The 21,211-nt window shown below is 49.6% G+C and overlaps 1 long non-coding RNA gene across 9 annotated transcripts in view; it reads left to right on the top strand.

The window, feature by feature from the left end:
- Window positions 1-21,211, top strand: part of LOC148003170 (uncharacterized) — a 70,345-nt gene that overhangs the window by 11,774 nt on the left and 37,360 nt on the right. For 3 of the 9 annotated variants that reach the window (XR_015631338.1, XR_015631341.1, XR_015631343.1), the window contains exons 2-3: window positions 2,861-5,504; window positions 5,658-5,689. This is a non-coding gene — a long non-coding RNA (uncharacterized LOC148003170). The other 6 variants (XR_015631340.1, XR_015631339.1, XR_015631337.1 and 3 more) reach the window with 5 other exon arrangements.

Here is a 21,211-nt window from a genome sequence, read left to right as displayed (position 1 = left end):
TGAGCATCACTGGCCTAGACTCAAGCATAGCATTCTCCCAGTGGCAATGGGAGGCTGGGTGAAGGACTGACCTTATCGCTCACACTCTCAGCACACCGAGACCCTGAGCGGGTAGCTAAGCACACACTCCTTTCGAGAGCTGGGCGACCTACTTTCTCTGCCTGTGGCTTCTGTCGCCCGTGGGGGCCTCTTGGGATGGAGGGGCAGATGGAAATGCCAGAGCGTCTGTGTTGATGCTGCGTTTGGGTGTCACCCAAGCTCTTGTTTCCCTGTCAGATTCCGGATGTGGCATTTAGATAGTAAACGGCTGCCACCAGACATTTACTGGGGAGATCAAAGTATCCGGCAGCATCCAGAGACTTCCTGGCGTTTGCTTGCCAAGAGCTGGCAGTTCTGGGCATGGGGCAGCACAAAGCTGCCACAGGCAAGGTTTGGACTTGAAGACAGACTCTGTGTGTGTGTGTGTGTGTGTGTGTGTGTGTGTGTGTGTGTGTGTGTGTGTAGGGAGGGGAATGAGATGCACATGGGCAACCTGAGTTCCCTAGGGGACCTCCTTCAGCTGCCTGCCACCTCTCCCTGCTACAGAGGACATTTTGGTACAGGCCTGTGTATGCCTAAGCTTTTTCATGGTGTCTTTGAGAGTTGCTGCTTTCGGTGCCATCTCTCCAGGTCTTTCAACGGACAGTGGGTCACGGTGGAGGGCAGGTGCTGTAGAAAGTGGTCTTTATCAAGCAAAACAGAAACACCTTTCTCAGAACAGCTGTGCCTGTCTAAGGTCATCGTGGCCTGGCTCGTTGACTGTTGGTACTCCTTCAGAAAGGAGCAGGTGGGAAGGGTCACTGGGTCCCCACCTAAGACACTAGCTGCCCCTTTCAGGCATTTGCATGTAATTCTACCCTAATTCCTCATAGTCTTAGGATCCATAGGCAGGTGCCAGAATATATAGACTTGTGGAGATTAATTGAGCATTGTCCCTGCTGGGTGAAGACTTTCCAGTGTGGTTGTTTCATGGGGAGGGGAGTCCCTCATGTTTCAGCCAGTAGCTCCTCTCCCATCCTCTGTAAGTAAGCCCAATAAAGTCATTGGTTCCCCAGGGGGAACTTTGGTTGAACCGTACTTTGGTTTGGCACTGAGGCCTTATGAGGAGGGGTTAGATACTGTGTAAGTCTCTCCTGGGAAGGAATTCTCACAACAGAGTGGTCAGCCCTACATTCATCTCACCCAGCTCCTCCATGGAGCACACAAACCTGATCCAAGGACTCGGCCCGACTCTTCTCTTTCTGTCCTTTAAGGAAACCCAGAGAGAGAGAGAGAGAGAGAGAGAGAGAGAGAGAGAGAGAGAGAGAGAGAGAGAGAGAGAGAGAGAGGGAGGGAGGGGAGAGAGGGAGAGAGAGAGAGAGAGAGAGAGAGAGAGAGAGAGAGAGAGAGAGAGAGAGAGAGAGAGAGAGGCTGGATCCACTCTTTAATGTGGCCCAAGTGTGTTTGCGTTAGGAGACTGGACTACTGCCCAGTCTTCTGACTTAGGTTATGCCTGTCCTTAGCTGTCCCTGGTGTGTCTACTGGCGCTAGTGATCTACAGGCAGGAACAGGGAGAGTTAACTCTATAGTGTGCATTGGCCTTGGGCATAAACCCAAGCATAGGTATTTCTCTGGGAAGTGTCACCACTCCCTGCAAGTCCTCAGCAGCTGCCTAACGTCACCAGTGTTTATTAACCTTTCCCACACACAGCAAAGAACATCATGTCTCTCTGCAAAGCTCTCAAGAATGTCAATTATTCAGTGTGTCCCCCTACCCTCCACCCCGGGGGAAGTTGTTATTAACATCTCCTTGGTTGGATTTGTGGAGAGAACAGTTTGGTCTCTTTTGAGACAGGTGTTCGAGAGGTGTCCCCCACCCCACAGGGTCCATTGGAGCTCAGGGTTTGGCCAAGGCGACTCCCTCCCAGCCTTCAGTTCTTCCCATTGTTCAGGAGAAACCAAGGAGTCTTCTAATGCCCTCAATATCCTCCCAGGTCATGAACTTGAGAGGCCCTGGTCATTCTCTGAGGATTCCTGTACCCGAAAGTTTGGTGTTAGACAGTTTGTGGTAGTTCTGGTTTTCTGAGCTGCACTCCCACTCTCCAGCTAAGAGAGGTAGGGGCACAGGGGTGATGTTATAAAGAAGGCTGTCTTGGGCACATGTGGAGAGGCCTGGGTAGGACTGGAGGGTGGAGGGTGGGGTGGAGAAGGGTAGACATCTTTACAGCAGGTAAATGAGCAGGTACCAAGGGCTATCTGCATCTCCTTCCCAGTTGTTTGTCCCTAGGAGACCACAGGTGTGCGCCCGTGACTGTGTCCCCAACTAGCTGAGACCAGACACACTGAACTCGAAGAGCGGACGCAAGTAGAGGGACTTGTGAGAATAATACACCCGCTCTCAACCCTGTTAGCAATGAAGTCATAGCTGCCTCTTCTGAGAGTCAACTCAAAAGCCACACCCTCCCCATCGCCTGTCCACCTTCCTTCCCAATCACCCCTGGGATTCTCAGAACGCTCTCTCTACTCTGTCATGGGCTCCATCAATTTCCCTTCCTCATCCTGTTTTCCCACCTGCATCCCTTATATCATCTCCGACTTGGCAAACTCCTTAACGACAGGAGTCATAGCTCACTCGCCTTTATGGCCGCACCGCACCCGGCGCTTCGAACGTTCATTGAATGATAAGAAACCCAACTTGGTGACGTTTGGGGGAATTCATGTCACCACATGAAGGTCATTCGTCTTTGCCTCGCTGTTGAGGTTGGGAGCATCTTTTTGGGGAGTGGCAAAGGGAAGAGAGATTCCATCTTCTGAGTTATCAATCCGTCAACGGTCTTTCCAGGTCGGTTACTGTGCGATGCTATCGGGAGGTAGCATGCAGGTCGGGGACCAGCCAGATGTCTTTCACTGCCTCCCAGCTCCTTCCCGGTGAACTGAAAACTCCCCGCTCTGCAATCCAGCCCAACTGGTGAAGAATCCTATGCTGCGGCCATCTTGGCTCTCATAGTCCATCTTTCCACACGGATCTTGATCTTCCCAGACTCCAGTCAGAGCATGACTTTTCACTCATTGTTGCTTGGTTTTCTACCTCTCGGCCCATCCTCTGCCCTCTGCGTCCTAACAACCAACCTTTGTACTTACAAACATCAGAAGTTAAGGCCACACGGTCTCTTCTAAGCAATCTTTCAGGATTTATCTGGTAAAACTGACTGCTCGAGAGTTTCCACACGCTTCAGGGGAAGGGGGATCTTGCACTCATCAGCCATTCGCTTTGTAGTACACTCTTTTTCTTAGGATAAAAGACTGTGCCGATACACTGCGGTTGGGGGAGCCTTGGCTCACTGGTTTAAATAACTAAGTGCCTTTCTCTCTTACCCTATGCTTGTAGGGCGATTGTCTCTCTGTTTATTGTGTCTCCTTGGGGGCCAAGTGCTTCTACCATGTTGTTTTGCCCTGTCCTAGACCCTGTGTTCAAAGACCTAGCCAGAGAGGGTTAAGCTCAGGCCAACTTGGTAGAAAAGAGAGAGAGCAAGGACAGTATCCTTGCTCAGGATGTGTGTGTGTATGTGTGTGTGTGTGTATGTATGTGTGTCTATATGTGTCTTTGTGTGTGTTTGCATATGTGTGTTTATGTGTGTGTGTTTGTGTGTGTGTGTCAATATGTGTCTTTGTGTGTGTTTGCGTGTGTGTGTCTATATGTGTCTTTGTGTGTGTTTGCGTGTGTGTGTTTGTGTGTGTGTATGTGTGTCTATATGTGTCTCTCTGTGTGTGTTTATGTGTGTGTGTTTATGTGTGTGTATGTGTGTCTATATGTGTCTCTGTGTGTGTTTGCATGTGTGTGTTTATGTGTATGTGTGTGTGTCTATTTGTGTCTTTGTGTGTTTATGTGTGTGTGTGTGTGTGTGTGTGTGTGTGTGTGTGTGTGTGTCTACTAGGTTTGTGGGAATTCATTATGGCGCCCTATATAGCATCTTAGGGCATGACTGTGCTTTCCAGTTTGGAGGTGGCTCAAATTGGCAGGCCTGGGGTGGTTCAGGTTACATCGCAGGATGACATGTTAGTTATGTCCGCTCTTGTGTGTTTGCACACCTGGTGCTGTGGTTTGATTATGAATGGCTCTCCTAGGCTCCTATATTCAGATGCTTGGCTCCCAGTTTGTGACATTGTTTGGGAAGGATTAGAAGGTGTGAACGACCTTGCCGGAAGCCCACACCATTCCCCATTAGCTCTCCCTCTGCCTCACGCTTGTGCATCAGATGTAAGCCCTCAGCTGCCGCTCCACGGCCTCGCCTGTCTGCCGGCTTCTTTCATGCTTCCTGCCATGGTGATCATGGACTCTGACCTTCTGGACCCAAGGACCCCCAAATTAAATGTTTTTTAAAAAATTTTTCCTTGGCTGTGGTGTTTTGTCATAGCAACAGAAAGGTAACTGAGACATCTGGTGTGCTAATCAGCCATCTGTGGCAGAGGTTCAAGGCCTCTTCCAGCCTCAGGAACACATGCAAAGTCTTTATTGCATCATGGAGCCACACATACTATTGGCCCAAAATGAGCCACGTGGAGTGAGTGGGAGAGACATTTGCAAAGAGCCAAGATGTCGGATTCTCTGTTAAAGGACGGATCTGGAAAGCTGAAACCTACAATCTACCCTGCATGTTCCCTCGCCGCAGTCCCACTGTGTTCTCCCAACACCCACCTTCACCATGCAAACCGCCTGCTTCTTGTGCTTCTACTCCTCGGTGTCCCCCACATTGGAACATAATTCCCACACAAGTGGAAAGTTGTGTCTAGATCAGATCTGGCACATAACAGGTGGTCAGTATACTCTCCTTGAATGGCCTAAACTCCGGTCCCACTACCCACGTCTACATCACAGGCTGTGATTCATTTTGTGTAGGAAAAGCAGCCACTATCCCAGCTCGGGGAGATGGACTGAGAAACCTCATCACATTGCAAAAACAAACCAATTTCCTGCTCTGATTTGGAACCTCTGATGAGCCCAAAGAGTTGGAGATGTTCTAAAAATAACTCCCACAAAGCTTCGTTGTGACAACAGCGCTTCTCCCCCTCCGACGGCCCATGGAGGGGCCCAAGCCTAATAAATTCAAACAACAGGGCATGCCAATCCCCAGAGACTACACTCCTGGGGCTAAGATAATAATCCCAGGGTTTTGGCAGGCTTTCCTGGATCACACTCAGTTTCTCTTGCGAGCACGAAAGGACAGGCCGTCCCTGCCAAATGGAACCACCTTGGAGAAGTTGGCTGGGCTGCAAGTGCCATCCTCTGCAGTCAGCAACTGGCAGGTTCAACTGGTATCTGCGGGGTGCCAGGCACAGCCTCTGTTAACCCTTCACCATCCTGCAGAGTGGACACCATTCTGCTCCCCACCACAGATGGGAAGCGAACTTGATTTCCTGATGGCACAGGAGGTACCACAGAACTTCGAGGCCAAGCCCGTGATTCAGATTGATACTCTTTCTACCAGGTCACATGGGTGGAAGGTTCTAGAATTACTGAAACTGGGTTTGGCCAGGGTGGTGAATGGGATAGTCTTGGGACTCTGTGTGTGTGTGTGTGTGTGTGTGTGTGTGTGTGTGCGTGTGTGTCCTGTCTTACTGTGTTTCCCAATCCCTTCCAGGAGTCCTGAGGTCTGAAGGGAAAGGCAGTGTGGTAAGTACCCTGGGAAAGTGGTGGCGTCAGTGCGGACAGATGTGTGAGAAGCAGGGACAGACATCATTACAAGTCTTGACTAGGATCACGTAGAATCACAGCCCCATGGACCCAGGAGTCTTCCCATCATCCTTAGCACCACCACCATGTATTGTCAATGATATTAACTATTTATCAGTGGTAGTTATAACCATCACCACCACTGCTGGATCATTAATATTTACCAACAATTAATAGCATTAATATTTATTAATAATTAATATTAATGTCCATTAATAAGATGTAGAAATACTTGTCAATTTACCAATAAATATTAATAATAGTATAATATTTGTTATAATGATAATGATTCCAAATGCTATCCACCGGGCATTAACAAACCTAGCATAGGGCTTGGGGAGAGGGCTCAGTGCAAATCCTCAGCACCCGTACCTAAAAGCTGGTGATGTGGTCAGCATCTGCACTTTTGACCCTGGGGAGGCAGAGACAAGAGGATTCCTAGGGCTAAGAGCCAGCCGTGCTGGCTGAAGTGATGAGCTTCAGGCTCAATGAGAGACCCTGCCTCTAAAAGCAATACAAGTTGGAGAAAGATTAAGTTGACCTGACCTTCCCAATACATGCATACACATGCACCCACATGCACACATGCACACACATGCACACGTGCACACATATTCACATGCATACACACATGCACATGTACACACACATACATGCAAGCACACACACATGCAAGCACATGCACACATATGCATGCAAGCACACACTCACACGCGAACATGTACACTTTGTACACACGGGGAAGAAAGTCTTAAGAAATTATCAATTTTTAAAAATTTTATGTGCCTGCGTGTGTGCAATGGTGGGAGTCTGGGTGCACTGTGTACACGCAAGTGCCCATGGAAGCTAGAGGGCATGAGATCCCTGCAGTTGGAGTTACAGACGGTGGTAAGTTGCCTGGTGTGGGGGTTCGAAACGGAGCCTGGGTCCTCCAAGAATGACGCAAGCACTCTTAATCCCTGAGCCACCTCTGTGGCACTCGGAAGGGGGGGGAGAATTAAAACATAAAAGTAGAACCTGTTATAAGAATTAGAATAATGCATTTGGCAGAGAAGGAAACTGAGGCACAGTGTAGGATCCCGGGCAAGCCTTCAATAAGCGATGAAGCTGGGGAGGGCCTGGCTGTGTGTTTACTTTCCATAATATCCGAGAAAGCAGATTCCGGGCTTCCATTTGAAATGTTATATTTATTGAGTGCTGTGGCGTCGCTCGCTGAGAGCTCGGGGAGGATTGGGAGGGCATGGTGCCAGGGGACCCAGGATCAGAGGGGTGCTGACCCCTCAGAGATTGAAGTGGGGGATGGCACTGGCAGATGTATTAAAATGCAAATTTCTGCCTTGCTTGCTGGTTTATCATCTGACTCGTTATACAATTTGCCAGTTATAGAAGAAAAATTACCATAATGGGGCCCTAGGGAATGGTTGTAAAAGGGAGACCAAACGTTACTTATCAGCCGTTCCACTACAATTATCTACCGCGTTTGTTCTCTTCCTCCTCGGAAACATGAAACCATCATGTGCCAGGGACCCGGGCGCTGCCTGGGCGGAGAGTAGAGCGGCTGTATCTGTGATCTAGTTTCCCTCTCTGTACCTCCCCCCACGACCCCCATTCCAGTCCTGCCTGTGGCTGCTACCTTTCCCCAGCAGTGGACTCCATCAGGGTAGGATGAGGAAGGTGGGGGGGACACTTCCAGGGAGGAGGTAGAAGCTCTGGGTGAAGTTCTGAGTGTTTACATAGACCTGGGGATTCCAGGCTGTCCTCTTTCCAGGGCTTCATTGGAGGTGAGACCAGTGAGCATCTTTCTCCACTCAGTAGGTGCCTGACAGGTTTACTCAGGCAACAGGTAGCCAGGCTTCTGCAAAAGTGCACTGTTGCTGTGCCAGGCACCCCACCCCCACCCCCGTTCTAATTTCGCCCCTGCCCTGACGTTCCTTACTCCCAGGACAGCTTCCGATCCTGTGTATATGCCAGCCTTCCTCTCTCCTGGGGCTCCTCGAAGCTCCATTCTCTCAGTGTCTAGCCTTGTACTTGGAACATAATAAGCAGGAAATAAATATTTGATGAATGAATGAAAGTGTGTCTGCAGGCACGCGCCCGCCTGTTTCCAGGTGATTCCAAAGTTGTCATCCCCACAGGCTGACTTCTTTTTCAGGTCCAGCCAAGTCTTCTCTAAGCCCCAAGGCCTCCGACTATTCCTCAGGCTTCTAGAACACGCATATTCAAACAGGCAGGGGAGCAGATAACTGTGCCCTGCCAGCCATCTGTGCAGATTGCTTAGACACTTACACTTTCCCAGACCTTGGGCGGCTCTGTCATTCTCTCTGAGTTCCTTTTGTCTTCCTTCCTGGGGCTCCTCATTTGCCTCTGCCACAGTATGAAAGGTAAACCCTCATGGCCTCTGAGTTAAATTTACAAAGCATGAATCCAAAGCCACTCACCAAGCGCTCAGCCTCGTGCTTAGCAGGGCTCTCTCTGATAAGGAGGCTTCTCCAGCTCTCTGCAGGAGAGAGGGTGCAGGCTCCACTGTAGCTTATGCAAAACTTCTTTGATGTTATCCTCAAACTTAGGAGCCCCGAGGCAGGGGCACTGGATGGATCCTTTGACCTCTGGTTACCCACTCCCATCGGTGTTCAGGCTTTGGGAGGGCAAGGCACCCCGGAAAGCCCCCAGGAAGGCAGAATATTATTCATTCATCTAAACCTTTTGGCTCAGGGAACAGGCATCGTCTGGGTACCTGAAGTTTCTTTCTTAAGAGGGAGGTGAGGGCATGAGGTGGGATGATGCCATGGGTTCCAGCAAAAATCACAGCTCCTTAGAGGAGGGGTCAGAATACCACAGAGGGGATGTGGCTGGCTCATGGAGTAAGAGCCTAGCACGCATGAAGCTCTGGGTTTGATCTCTGACATTGCATAAACTGGGCAGAGTGGTGCATGTCTGCAATCCCAGCACTTGGGAGGTAGAAGGGGGAGGATCAGGAATTCAAGGTCATCCTTGGCTACATAGTAAGTCTGAGGTCAGCCTTGGCTACAAGAGATCATGTATTTTTGTGTGTTTGTCTTTAAATAATAATATCAAAGCCCGGGAGCCTAAAGACAGCCTGCCCTCTGTTTCCCTGTGAGCTGAGACGGTTTTCAGTTTTCCAAATGGTGGGGGCAAAAATCTTAGGGAACATCAATCCATGCATGTGCCACTGCTGTCAAATTCACACGCGAATAAACGTTTACTGTGACACGGCCATGCACTTTCAGGCGCTTGGAGAGGGCCTGCAGAACTTCACAGCTGTGTGGAAGCCTCGGGTCCTCTGAGATTTACCGCTGGGGTGACTACTGTTGAACACGACTATAATTTGCCTCTGTCTACTTCCCAGTGTGGCACTGGAGCAAGCTGGGCATCCTGGGAAATACCCTTGCTTTTCAGTTTGGTTTTCACTTACCTGAACTCCTACTTTTTAAAACGAAAAGAGAAGCTTTGAAAGCATGGCTGGGAGAAGGTGAGGTAGGCCTGGGACCCAGATTTCCTTGGTATGTATGTGTGTGTGTATGTGTGTGTGTGTGTGTGTGTGTGTGTGTGTGTATGTGTGAGTGTGTGAATGTGTGTGAGTGTGTATATGTGTGTATATGTATGAGTATATGTGTGTGAGTGTATGCATGTTTGAGTGTGTGTATGTGTGTGAGTGTATGTGTGTGTGAGTGTGATTGTGTGTATGTGTGTGAGTGTGTGAGTGTATGTGAGTGTATGTGTATATGAGTGTATGTGTGTGAGTGTATGTGTGAGTGTGTATGTGTATATGTCAGTATGTATGACTGTGTGTGTATGTGTGTGCGAGTGTGTGTGTGTGTGAGTGCGTGTGTGTTATGTCCATATCTGCTGGCTTCTAAAAGCCAAGGCTGTCTAATTGTCAGCAGAGAGCCCAGCTTCTACTCACACAAACAACAAAAAATGAGGGTCCTTCTATTACTCTTTAGCCTCAGCCCAGCAGAGGGGAAGAGGGGAGGTGAACTAGCTTGTGAAGAGCTTCCACAGTAATTCTTGAAATCCCAAGAAAAAATTTCGTGTGTGTGTGTGTGTGTGTGTGTGTGTGTATGTGTGTTTTAAAGCCACTCTCCAAGATCATGAATGAAGTGTTATTCCACACCAAATTGGCACCGCTCCGCCCACACCCCAAGTCCCTGCCCCTCCCACACTCCACCCACTGGGTTCTTTTGATCCCAGCGCTGTGGGCTTAGGCTTTGGGATGGACAAGAATAGGCACGGTGTGTCTGGAAGGGTCTGCACATGTGCTACTACTATGACCAAATAAATGAGATTTAAGGAGAGCCGCCAGCCCTGTGGCCTGCTCCTTTTCTGTGGTGAGGTCACTCTGTGACTATGGGATGCTGCGTGACAGCACTGCCCTCCCTCAGATGCTGGTGGCACCCACTCTCCCCAGGCATGACAAAAGTGTCTCCACACCAAGGGATACAGAGGGGAGATAAGTTGATCTTTGGTTGAAAATGATTGTGGAAAGGGACAAGAAAACCCGGATAGGTCTCCCTTCTTTTGAATGCATGACTTGCCTCCAAGGCTCTCTTAGCTGGCCTCCAGCCCTTGACCTTGGTGTGTTCTATCCTGCATTAGCCTGCCTGTGCGCCGACTCCTGGGGTGTGCTAAGGCATGTTGACGAGCTTATTAAGGGATCCATATGGCGGAGGGCGGAGGGTCTGACATGGAGGAGGCACAGGCTACCGTGGGATTCTGACAGCCCGCTCTGTAGAATGTCACAGTCCCAGGCCAGGTGGGCTTACTGAGGAGGACGCAGGAGGTGACCTTGTTTATTCAAAAATAGGAGTTTGACATCAGTGATGGTTTTATGACCTTCAGCCTTCAGATGCTTCGACTATGTAATCAATTCCGCTGCGTCCCGTCCCGAGTGCCTCGCTAATTTGCTAACTCTGTAACGCATGTGTTTATCTTTCTTTCCCTCCTGAGCTGGGCACTCTCCTGGGCAGGGGGTGCAGATGGTCAGACTTCAACCCATAAACCAAACCCAAATAGGAAGTGAGGCAAGAAAGACTGGGCAACTTCAGTTGTGCGAGAAAAGATTTAGAATACTGTGCTAGGGCCTGGGGAGCTGGTTCTGTGGGTAGGAGTGCTTGCTATGCAAACCCGAGGACCTGAGTTCAAATCCCCAGCACCTTGTAATATGCCTGGTGTGTCTGTGCATGTCTGTATCCTCCACTCTAGGAGTACAAACAGGCAGATGCTGTGGGGGCAGGGGTGTGTGCTGGCCTTTCCAGAGAGGAACTTGAAGTGAGGAACCCTAGGTTCAGTGAGAGATCCTGTGACCAGAAGTAGAAGAAGATGCCCAGAGCAAGGAGAAAGCTTACAGTTGAAATCTTAGTCTCCATCCAAGGCTCTTGTGGCTGACATTGGGCCACCTGGGGAAGCCAAAGCGGTGACCATAATTTCTCCATGGCGCCCAAGTAGGGCAGCTCAGGGAGTCGGATGTAGGCTGTGTGAGGAGAACCTCTTTCCTAGTCCTCCCCATAGGTGGCTCTCACTAGGGAACTACTGAGTTTGGCCCTCCAGTCTATGGCTGGGTGTTGCGAGTGACTGTCTTCTGAGGCAAACAACCACCTGGCAGGCTCAGTTGCACCCTCTTGCAAGAGGACCATCCCAGCTGGGCCTGGGGACTGTGTATGTCTCTTTGCGGAAGGCTGAGGAGGGTCTCAAACCCCTCACCCGAGTTGTATCCAACTCTGTTCTAACTGCTGTGGTCTTGGAAAGGGGCTAAAATATATAGAAAGGATTAGGATTGGGGGCCAAGCGAGGGTGCATCCTCATCACTGCTGGGGATAGAGGCTTTCGAGGTGTTGCCTAGTGGGCAGGAGGAGCACCCACATCCCTGTGAGGAGCCCCTTACCTATGCTCTGTGAGGGAGCACAGTAAACTCACTGGCTCCCTAGAGAGAACTTTGGCGAAATCGCCCCTTTGTCTGTCACTGGGAGGAGAGATAGATGTTGCTCCGAGGCCCTAACTCTAGGTCAATATAATGCTTGTGGATTCCTTCTCAGGCTTTGTGCAGCTCGGATGGGGTCTCTAAGAAGATCTCGGGACAGTAAGTGGCCCTTTTTCGGGAGCTATTTCCTCGCTCCCACTGGATGCTGCTGTCACGTCCAGAAGCATGAGCTGTGGGTGACCTGGCTGTGAGGTTGCGCTAGGGGCAGGTGGGGGTTGGATGACAGAAGAAGTTGGCCTGTTGGTTCTGCCTTCACGGCGTCTCCTTAGCCAATACCCACCCTCCCAAGTGTCCAAATCTTACTTAGACGGTAGGTTTTAACAAAAGATTTTCTTCTCACTTGAAATTATTTAAAAAAAATACCCTTCAAGATTATGTATACCTCCTAGTCAACAAGCGTTCCCAGGGTAGCCATGGAACACTCTGAGCAAACCAAGCAGCAGAGATAAATAGGAGAGAGGGCCAAGCAAGCATAAGACAAAGGGTGTGAGGCTGAGGAGCCGGCACAATGTAAGGACGTGAGCGTGAGTTTCCAGGACCCACACAAAAGCAAGGGGCTGCGGCACAAGTCTAGCACCCAAGTCCTGGGAAATGGAAACAGGTAGATCCCTAAAGGGCTCACTGGCCAGCCAGGCTAATGGAATCTATGAGTTCCCTGTTCTGTGAGAGAGCGTTTCTCAAAAACTAAGGTGGAGAGCAATTGAGAAAGACACCTGATGCCAACCTCTGGCTCCCACATTCATATGCATACTGGTATACATACATGTGCATAGGCACACTGGCACACACACATGCACACTGGTACACACATATGTGCATATGTACACTGGCACAAACATAGGTGCATACATACACTGGCACACACACATGTAAATGCACACTGGAACACATGTGCATATGCACACTGACACAAACATATGTGCATATGCACACTGGCACACACATGTAAATGCACACTGGCACACACATGTACATAAGCACACGTGAACACACATATGTGCATATGCACACTGCCATGCACATTCACTCCCTACCTACACAGAGACAGTCAAAGGTTTCTGGCTTCTGGAAGCTTCTGGTGCCTGATGTCGAGGCTGTGAGCTGTAGATGTGTTTACACTTACCAGACCACAGAATTAAGAAGGGCATTAGCGTGGGTCTGGAAAACAGAGTCATTCTACTTAGGGATCAGGGTGGCTTCCTGGTGGAGATGACAATTTGAAGTACAGGGCTCTGGAAGTCACGAGGGGGAAGGAACAGGTGAGGAACTGAAGGAAGGAAAGGACTCTAGGTTCTCAGCACTTCAGTTAGGGTCCCTAGTGGGTTGGGAAGTGGGAATCCCCATGCAGGAGGCTCCTGAGCACCCCAATCTAGCTCTGCCTTGGAGCTTGGAATGTGGGATGGTTTCCTCCGGGTGGGCGGGGCCTCTGCTCAACTTTACATTTAAAATCCAGCTTACAGGCAAGTTATTTCAGTAAATAAAATTTCCATCCTAGCAGCTTGTCTTTCCGCCAGTGAGCTTTTGTTCCAGACAAAGGCGCCCCAGTGGGGAGTCAGACACAAACCGAAGCCAGAAGGCAGGAGCTGGGCTGGGGGTTGCTGCTGGCCTGCCTGGGGGATGCCAGGACCTGGTGGGGTCTCTGCTGTTCGGTACTTGCCTGGGCTCCCTCAGGATCTATGAGGTGAGGTCTAACAACAGCTCATGAACTGCCTCTCCACCATGCTTAAACATAGAAGGCTATAGAAGCAGAAGACCCGGGAAGAGGCCAGGTCTACCCCGCCTGCTGTTAAGAATATTAGTGTCCGTTCCTGCTGTAGAATCCCGATGTTAGCTATTTGATCCTGGACAGCTAGTTTGCTTTTTCATTGTCTCACTGCTACTCTAACTGCAAACTTAGTCTTGCACTTAACACCTTGCAGGGAGGGTCCTGAGGCCCAGAGCAGGACAGACAGAACCTGAGAGGGCATCAGCACTGACAGACAGGGTGCCTGGAGCATCCTTACCTTAACACTGTTGGGGGAGCCTTCTTGAGGAAATGGGGACCCTGTTTGAACTCAGTAGAGGTAAGTCCTCTATAAATGGTGATCAGCATGAGTTCTGTTGCCTCTGGGCTTCCTGCACCACCCCTCTTTCCACCGGGGATTCTCAAAGAGCCTCAGCAGATGTGGGAGCCCAGAGCCACTTGTCTACCCTGAGAAGATTCCCTGAGAGGCCAGGGGTGGGAGGGCAGAGGGACCAGTCTTTATAGGGGAGCTTTCCTGCCTCCCAGTCCAGCTCAGATTAGAGCCCATTTACATCTTAAAACCCAACTTAGAAAAACCACAATCCATCAGCCAGCGATGGTGTAAATTGCTTTGCTAAATATATTTCTGGGTACATGGTAAGTAAAAATATCATGAATTTAATAAGCCTTGGAATTCACATTTTTTCCAATCCTAATTAAGTTTCTCCTCCACATCGGACGTGCTCCTTGAGTCGCGGCGGTAAGGTTGGGAGGGGAAGGCAGCTCAGGCAGCCAAGAATGTATTTCCTTCTCCAGCGGCTGAGCATGGCTCTGTGGTCAGCCAGTCTCCTGACTCACCAAGTCTCCTGAGTCTCAGGGAAGACCCTTGCTCTTCCTAAGTCATCTCCAAGAGTCGTGATTTGAATCCAGTTGTTTCTCTCTCTATGCGGGCTTTTGATGAATGCACAAAGTGGCACCTCTTGTCCTAGCTTGGCTCTCCCCACTAAGGACATCCCAAACCATTAGTCCCTTGACATCTAATTATATGCCATCCGCTTCCCTGTGTTTCCACCATGCACACTCACTAGCTATAGGCCCCACACCCCATGACAAAGACTCATGGATACGGTCATCAGGATGTGGGGTAGTATCGGACACTGTGACGGTTAATATTTTCTGCCAGTGTGGTTGGAACACAGTGCCCAGACTTTGGTCATATATCATTCTGGATGTTTCTGTGGAGGATTTTAAAAGATTTATTTTTATATGTGTGCCTGAGTGCGCATGTGCGTGCATGTGTGTGTGCATGTGTGTGTGTGTGTGTGTGTGTGTGTATACATATGGACACCAGAAGAGGTCGTTGCATCCCTTGGAACTGGATTTGCAGGTGTCTGTGAGATGCCCAGCTTGTTCTGTGGGATTTGAACTCTGGTCCTCTTATAACTGTGCAGCAAATGGTTCTGAGCCGCCACATGGGTGCTAGGAAGCAAAACCAGGTCCTGTGCAAGAGCAGCCAGTGCTTTTAACCTCTGAGCCACCTCTCCAGCCCTAGGTGTCTTTTCCCTTCCCTTCCCTTCCCTTCCCTTCCCTTTCCTTCCCTTCCCTTCCCTTCCCTTCCCTTCCCTTCCCTTCCCTTCCCTTCCCTTCCCTTCCCTTCCCTTCCCTTCCCTTCCCTTCCCTTCCCTCTCCCTTCCCTTCCCTTCCCTTCCTTTCCCTCTCCCTTCCCTTCCCTTCCCTCTCCCTTTCCTTCCCTTTTCTTTCTTTTCTTTTCTCCTCTTCCACCTCTTCTTAAATGAGATTAATCCCAGAAAAAACTTCTGCCTCTGTGAAATGCTTCAGAGCGTCCATGGTCCCTGCTCTTTTGTCCTCTGCTGATCAGTCTTGGCCCGGGTTATTCAGATCTCAGGGTAGGGTGGGAGGTCTGCACCGTTCCATGCTTTGCAAAGCAGTGAGGCTTGTGCACAAGCAATCAAATGAAGGCTGGAACAAAGACTGGCTTCCTCCGAGAAAGGAGCAATTTCCCCATCCAAGGCCTTTGCTTTGGAACTGCATCTTCTTCATCTCCAGTCTGCCAGCTCTCCCCTCCAAGTTTTAGGAGCCAGTTCCTGCGAACAATCTCTGTGAGCATACCCGGAGGGAGTCACATCCTCTTGGTGAGTGCCAGTGGAGAACAGCCATGCTGAACCACAGTACTGGGCCTTCTGCCTGCACAGGAATCCCATGCATCCCTGGGAAACGGGAACTGCCTTCATCTCTCCCAGAGGAGGACACAGAACTTCCCAGAGCTGGACTGACTTTCCTCAGGGTCTTGGCAGAGAGGTAGAAAACCTATAATGAGTCAGGAGAGTGTTCACTCCCATCTGGGAAGTGTGGTATCTCTGAGAGACAACTTTTCTTCACTCTGTGAAGAAATCCTTGTGGTGGTTTGAATATACTTGGCCCAGCAAGTGTCACTATTAGGAAGAGTGGCCTTGTTGGAGTAGGTGTGGCCTTGTTGGACGAAGCGTGTCACTGTGGAGGTGGGCTTTGAGACCCTTTTCCTCACTGCCTTTGGATCAAGATGCAGACTCTTAGCTCCTCCAGCACCATGTCTGCCTGCATGCTGCCATGCTTCCTGCTATGACGGTAATGGGCTGAACCCGTAAATCAGCCCCAATTAAATGTTTGCCTCATAAGAGTTGCCTTGGTCATGGTGTCTCTTCACAGCAGTGGAAACCGTAACTAAGACACCTCTGTAGGATCTTTTGTAGGGAGAACAGAATGCGGTCTGGAGGGAATTTAAATATGTGAGCTACTAGGAGAGAGAGATGCGGAGTGGGAACTAACCCTGGAGGGTTTGTTGGCTGCTGGCCCAGGATGCCTAGTCTGCCTCCCTGATTGGTTCCCAGAAAGGATGGGCCCTTCCAGGTGCCCCAGGGTTCTTCTCTCATTTCTGGGAAGTTGTAGTAGGGGAGGGTTAGGATCTGTCCTCTGTTGCCCACAGGGATGCCTCTGTACAACTTGGGCACAGAACATTAGCTGCACATTACAGAGTTACGATCTGTATCATGACCTATTCCCCTGGAGGCTGGAGTTCCAGGGATCAGTGGACATGCAGCCTCCAAGGGAAGGGCAAACCTAGAGGCCTCAGAAGCATCCCTTGATGGCTTGAGGCAGCTGAGTGCCACCTGGAGACCACCAATCCCAGCAAACCATCTGTTCTAGCTCCTCCCCCAGATCTCTTTCTTGACTCCATGAAAGAGTCAGGATAAGCAGGGCTCCAGAAGGGCCTCAGCGTGTGCTCATAGGGCCACTTAGCTTCAGAAGCTGGCTACTAAGGCTACATGGGTCCGGTCCTTAGGATCTGTCTAAGGTCACCCTGGACCCCTGTAGACTCCCCCCACCCCCACCAGTCACCCTTACTCCAAGCAACTTGGATGTCCTCTGTTCTCTGCTCCATTTCTTCCTTTCCTCCCCCAGCAGCCTAGCACCTGCTGTGACTCCTGGTTTTCCCCTCCATGTGTCCTCCAAGCATCCCTGGAAGAGGTGAGATGTTCTTATAGTGACTTGTAAGCCGCAATCTCCATCCTGGCCCTGACTGTCTTCCTCAAGTTATTGGCTGCTTTCTTGTTGCTACAGCATAAAAGTCAACAAAGAAACTTAGGAAAGGAAGGTACAACGAGGTTCACCACAGCTGGAAAGACATGGTGACAAAGGCTTGAGTCAGCTTATTGTAACCTGCCTCCAGTCCAGGGTTCTGGCCCATGGAGCAGTGCCACCTGAATTCATGGTGGATCCTCCCATCTCAATTAATCTAGAAAATTCTTTAGAGATGTGCCTAGAGGCTTGTTCCTTCAAGGACCTAAATCCTGTCAGGTTGACTATCAAGATTAACTATCACATCCTAAGTCAGTCCCCATCTCTGTCCCCTGCTGGGTGGGTGGGACAGAGAGTTGTCCATAGTTTCACAGTTGCTAGTTGCATAGATTGGCCAACATCCCTCTGAGTTCTAAACATGAGTTCAGGGAAAGCAAATTCCTTAGGATCCCCAAGTTCCCTTGTGGAGTATGATTGCCTTCTACCTCCTGCAGCTGGCTGTGCCTGGTCCCATCTTTCCCTGGTTGGCTCTAGGTTGGAAGGTAGAGTGAGGAGGGTGGAATGCCAGCCATCTGCTCATGGGACACTTTGGGAGTAGCACCAGTTTGCTGACCTAGGCAATAGGGGGACAGAAACCTGTATATCTTTCAGCCTGGTGGGAGCCACACCCCGAAGTGGATGTGAGATTACCATGGGTTGAACCCATGCAAGCTCTGCAGGAAGATGTTCGTGGTCTTTGCAACAACTTGAGGCAGTCCTCGGTCTTGACAGCTTCAAATCCACAGCCATTATCTGGACTCCAAGCAATGAGACACTGAGGGGAAGGTGCTGATTCCAGAGCATTGTTTTTCAAATGTGTTTTTTTTCCCAATGAGGAGTTTTATGCCACAACTGTAGACCTTGAACCTCTGATTTACCTGCCTCCACCTCTCCAGGCCAAGGATTGCAGGTGTGAGCCACCGTACCAGATTTATGCAGTACTGGGAATTGATCCCACGCCAGGCAAGCACTGTTCCAACTGAGACACACCACCAGCTCTTCTTTTAGTTTAATATACACAACTACACACATGTGCTCATACAGAGAGGAGCTCATGGGTCCAGCTGGGGCCTGGATCATGCCAGACTACACCATTCCCCTTCCTTCACTGGAAGAACCACTTTTCTTCCAGTGGCTTGGTGAGCTTCAAGGGATCCCTGACAGAACCCTGTCTCCCTAACACGGGGAGATCTGCCTTCTTGACTGTCCCACCATTTTCCTTTGCGTCTTGTATATGAGGCATGGTGGGAAGAAGGAGAACATGGTCCAGCGTCCCAGTCCTCTGCCTACAGTCCTGGGTTCTTCATGGTGAGCACACGGTGGCCTCTCTAGGTCAAGCCTGAACCTCTACCTAAGCAGAAGCTAAGGTAGACAGTCCCTGACATACCAGAGGCATGGCCATTATGGGTCCTCTGTGTATGTGTGGCTGCTCCTTCCAGACTTCATATGCTCTGTGTGCCCGGGGGAGGCTGCAGCCACCGGGCCTGGGCTGTGGCATGTGATCCTACAGCAGGTATATTTTTAGCTTTCTCATTAACCGAGTGCTTTCAAATTAGCCTTCTATTAACCTCAAAGGAAAATGAAAGTGTGTTTTTTTTTTCCTTCCCAGAGTGAGTCTCTCCTGCAGAATATCAAGGTTTCCATGATTAACGTTTCATGCGCCTCGAAACTCTAATGAAGTTGGATTCTCTAATATCTAACTTGATGGAATAATTGGTCCACAGTCTCTGCCATGGCAGGGGAGGCTGCCAATTGAGAAGGGGCCTTCCCTTTCCCATCACAGGGTCCTTTGTCCCTATAGCCTCTTTTCTTCCTCCGTAGATCCGTCTACAACAATGTACCCTCATTCTGGAAGGCTTTAAGCAGCTGGAACTCCCTCCCCTGTCCTAGCTTAGCTATCATCCACTCCCTTCCCAAATGGGTCACTCCAGACTGATAGCAGGCCATTACGGCTTCTGCATGCGCAGTCTATTCCCTGGGCTGCACACCTGGGTCACACAGGAACCTCTTGACTTTGACAATGTCCCTCGAAGTGGGTTTAGCACTTGGACTTGGGATTCCAGCTGGAGAGGGGGAAAAATAGCTTTGCAATTTCTAGGGGTGTCAGGCAATGAACCTGATGAGATTAATTCAGTCTTGACCGACCACTTGAGAGGAAGGAGTGACCTGTCCTGCCAGGGCCACCTGCACAGCGTCAGAAATATCACCGGAGAGGATTGCAGATAGAAGTGGATGTTTGCCAGCAGGAGGAGAGGCAGCTGGTCCCTGTCACCCAAGGAGATGGCAGGGCTGTTCTGGAGGACTCGATTTCTTGTTCATTACTGTAACCCAGTGGTCCTCAGCCTTCCAAACACTGTGACCCTTTAATACAGTTCCTCATAGTGTGGTAATCTCCAAGCATAAATTTATTTTTCGTTGCTACTTTATAACTGTAATGTTGCTACTCTTCTGAATGGTAATGTAAATATTTGTGTTTTCTGATGGCCTTAGGTGACCCCTGTGAAGGAGTCATTTGGCCCCTAATGGGGTCTTGACCCGCAGCTTGAGAATTACCACCTCTAGCCTGTTCTTGGATACATCCTTCATTGCTCTAGCCTGACCTTGACTTGCTTGTGTACTGGTCCAGCCTATCCTTGGATCATTTATACATCCATCTAGCCTTTCCTTAGATCATTCATTTCTTTGGGCTACTCTAGCCTTGTGTCATTCATCCATTGGTCTAGCTTGTCCTTGAATCATCCATCCTGTGGTCTAACCTATCCTCAAGAAATTCATCCATTGGCACCGTCTGTCTTTGAATAATTTATTAATTGGTCTAGCCTGTCATTCATTTTGTCCTTTGTTCATTGGTCCTGTCTATCCTTAGATCATTTGTTTATCGGTCTAGTCTATCGTTAGATCACTCATTCATTGGTCTGGCCTGTTCTTGGATCATTTGTCCATTGTTTTAGCCTGCCCTGAAGTCATTCCTCCATTGGTCCATCCTGCTCCTGTGCCATTCATCCATTGCTTCATTCTGCCATTGTTTATTTGCCATTGATCTATCATCGCTGGGCACCAAGTTTGAGTCCTATTTCCTCCTCGCTCTGTTTCTAGCCATCTCCTTTGTCCTTAAGTCCTCGGCACGGTTGCCTTTGCCACCATGCCACCTTGTTCTTTCTCTGCTGTAGTGACAATTTTGTAGTTTCGGTTTCTTAAAAATCCACAGAAATATAAGAATATGCTTTTGTTTTAATCCCAGGTATGGGATATGGGGCTGCTTCAGATTGTCCACAGCAGCTGACTATGATTTGCCCAGTGCTCTAGCGGGGGTGTGATTTTCTCAGCTACAGATAGTTTCTGCGATGGTGTGACATTTGGAATCCTGGGGACTCTTGAGAGGTATATAAATGCTAGGGCCCCGAGAGGTGGGATTGTTGTTGTTGGGCTGTTGGTGGTTGCTATTGAGTGCGGTCTGTTAAGTAGTCATGCACAAAGAAGAAAGAAGAAATTAGATATCCTGACGGCCAAGATCAAACACCCCAAGACACTTGATGCCCCTAATCAGCGGGAAGCAGTTGAATGATGACATCACCCCCTTTCTCTTCTTATCTTTCCCCCTCCTATCTAGTGTTAGGGGTTGAAAGGGTAGAAAATGGGTGTAGAAGGGTGGGAGAGGGAAGAACCCACAAAGTAGCCAAAGGCAGGTTATGCTCCATATATGGTTCTGTGCTTTCTTAAGTCACTGTAGCAAAACGTGGGCTGGAGGCCACTCAGATAGGGGCCTTATTTTTGGAGATACTCTTAGCTTCTTGGATACTCTCAGCTTCTTGGATGCTCTCAGCTTCTCCCCACTATGCCAACTTCCTGTGTGAACAGTTCTGCGAAGAAGTTTCTATTTCAGGTGGAGCGTACCCCATGGTTCCAACAGGCTTCCAAGTGAGGGGGGTTCTCTCTAGGGATCCCCCACCCAAACTCCTTTGTAATCCCAGCCTGTTAAATGGCTTGCTTAATCTCCTATGACTATGGCTCAATTCCTAGAGGCCCGAGAAACACAACAGGCTGTGATGTAAATATCAAACGACACCATAGAGTCCCTCGTACCACGTGGCCCACACCAGCTCAGGTTCAGGGCCAGTACAATGCA

This window comes from Rattus norvegicus, chromosome 10 (assembly GCF_021556685.1).
Source record: "Rattus norvegicus strain SHRSP/BbbUtx chromosome 10, alternate assembly SHRSP_T2T, whole genome shotgun sequence".
NCBI lineage: Eukaryota > Metazoa > Chordata > Mammalia > Rodentia > Muridae > Rattus > Rattus norvegicus.
This window is presented reverse-complemented; position numbering and strand designations above follow the sequence as displayed.